Source organism: Salmo salar, chromosome 22, assembly GCF_965601325.2.
Source record: "Salmo salar chromosome 22, fSalSal1, whole genome shotgun sequence".
NCBI classification, from domain to species: domain Eukaryota; kingdom Metazoa; phylum Chordata; class Actinopteri; order Salmoniformes; family Salmonidae; genus Salmo; species Salmo salar.
The window spans coordinates 63,087,501-63,089,839 of record NC_138312.1 but is presented as its reverse complement, the minus strand read 5'-3'; the positions used below and the strand labels follow the sequence as shown (position 1 = coordinate 63,089,839).

The following is a 2,339-nucleotide window of genomic DNA, read 5'->3' as shown; positions in this document are numbered from 1 at the left end:
GCATTGTTAGCGTTGTTATTACATTTGCTATTATTCATTAGCCTGCTATTACTGCTGTGTACTACTGTTAGCTTAGCATTGTTATTAAATTTGCTATTATTCATTAGCCTGCAATTACTGCTGTGTACTACTGCTAGCATAGCATTGTTAGCATTGTTATTACATTTGCTATTATTCATTAGCCTGCTATTAGTGCTGTGTGCTACTGCTAGCATAGCATTGTTAGCGTTGTTATTACATTTGCTATTATTCATTAGCCTGCTATTACTGCTGTGTACTACTGTTAGCTTAGCATTGTTATTAAATTTGCTATTATTCATTAGCCTGCAATTACTGCTGTGTACTACTGCTAGCATAGCATTGTTAGCATTGTTATTACATTTGCTATTATTCATTAGCCTGCTATTAGTGCTGTGTGCTACTGCTAGCATAGCATTGTTAGCGTTGTTATTACATTTGCTATTATTCATTAGCCTGCTATTACTGCTGTGTACTACTGCTAGCATAGCATTGTTAGCATTGTTATTACATTTGCTATTATTCATTAGCCTGCTATTAGTGCTGTGTGCTACTGCTAGCATAGCATTGTTAGCGTTGTTATTACATTTGCTATTATTCATTAGCCTGCTATTACTGCTGTGTACTACTGTTAGCTTAGCATTGTTATTAAATTTGCTATTATTCATTAGCCTGCTATTAGTGCTGTGTACTACTGCTAGCATAGCATTGTTAGCGTTGTTATTACATTTGCTATTATTCATTAGCCTGCTATTACTGCTGTCTACTACATACTTTGTTTCTCTCTGTTTACTACCTTTTTGTTGGCCACATGTGTGTTCTGTGTCCTACTGGTCTCCTACCTGGGACAGTTGTACCTGTATCTAAACCAGCAGCTGTATCAGAGTCCACTACCAGCTCTTTCTCAACAACCCCTCCACATCCAACCACTTTTATAAAAATGAACAAACAACAATAGCAGTTCTTTAAAAAGTCAAAACTTGTATTGTGCAGACAATAATAGTGTTTACAAAGAAATGGATGTCTGACATGGTGTCCAAACAGACATGATTTCCTCTTGCCAACAGCATAACATTAATAATAATAATAATAATGATGATGATGATGATGATGAGGAATTAACAGGCTGTTATGAAACTCCCTGCAGTCCAGCTCAGAGAAACAGATGCCTGGGTGCTGGGGGGAGAATAACATGGAGGGGTCGCAAAATTATCCCGGTTTCCCGGGAATCCTCCAGTCAGGGAATTTGGGGAAATTGACCAGACATTTTCGTTGGTCACATGCACCACTTCTCTCCTCATCTCTCCTCATCTCTCCTCATCTCTCCTAATCTCTCCTCATCTCTCCTAATCTCTCCTCATCTCTCCTCATCTCTCCTCATCTCTCCTAATTTCTCCACATCTCTCCTCATCTCTCCACATCTCTCCACATCTCTCCTCATCTCTCCTCATCTCTCCTCATCTCTCCTCATCTCTCCTCATCTCTCCACATCTCTCCTCATCTCTCCTCATTTCTCCAAATATCCCCTCATCTCTCCTCATCTCTCCACATCTCTCCTCATCTCTCCAAATTTCTCCACATCTCTCCTCATTTCTCCAAATATCCCCTCATCTCTCCACATCTCTCCTCATCTCCCCTCATCTCTCTACATCTCTCCTCATCTCTCCACATCTCTCCACATCTCTCCTCATCTCTCCTCATCTCTCCTCATCTCTCCTCATCTCTCCACATCTCTCCTCATCTCTCCACATCTCTCCTAATCTCTCCTCATCTCTCCTCATCTCTCCTAATTTCTCCACATCTCTCCTCATCTCTCCACATCTCTCCACATCTCTCCTCATTTCTCCACCTCTCCACATCTCTCCTCATCTCTCCTCATTTCTCCAAATATCCCCTCATCTCTCCACATCTCTCCACATTTTTCCAAATATCCCCTCATCTTTCCACATCTCTCCACATCTCTCCTCATTTCTCCACCTCTCCACATCTCTCCTCATCTCTCCTCATTTTTCCAAATATCCCCTCATCTTTCCACATCTCTCCACATCTCTCCACATTTCTCCAAATATCCCCTCATCTTTCCACATCTCTCCACATTTCTCCAAATATCCCCTCATCTCTCCACATCTCTCCACATCTCTCCACATTTCTCCAAATATCCCCTCATCTTTCCACATCTCTCCACATCTCTCCACATTTCTCCAAATATCCCCTCATCTTTCCACATCTCTCCTCTGCCAGCGTCTACAAGGCCATTGTTCGTAAATGCCTTCAAAGAGTCTGTTATGAAAAAAGTTTGGCAGACCCGACCATGCATCTTC

General features: G+C 41.4%; 1 protein-coding gene across 6 annotated transcripts in view; it reads right to left on the bottom strand.

The window, feature by feature from the left end:
• Window positions 1–979: 979 nt before the first annotated feature.
• LOC106583825 (phosphatase and actin regulator 3) overlaps window positions 980–2,339 on the bottom strand; it is an 80,652-nt gene continuing 79,292 nt past the window's right edge. For all 6 annotated transcript variants that reach the window (XM_082967761.1, XM_082967760.1, XM_045705471.2 and 3 more), the window contains one exon: window positions 980–2,339. This exon is cut by the window's right edge and continues 1,446 nt beyond it. The gene's annotated coding sequence lies outside the window, so the exon portion shown is untranslated.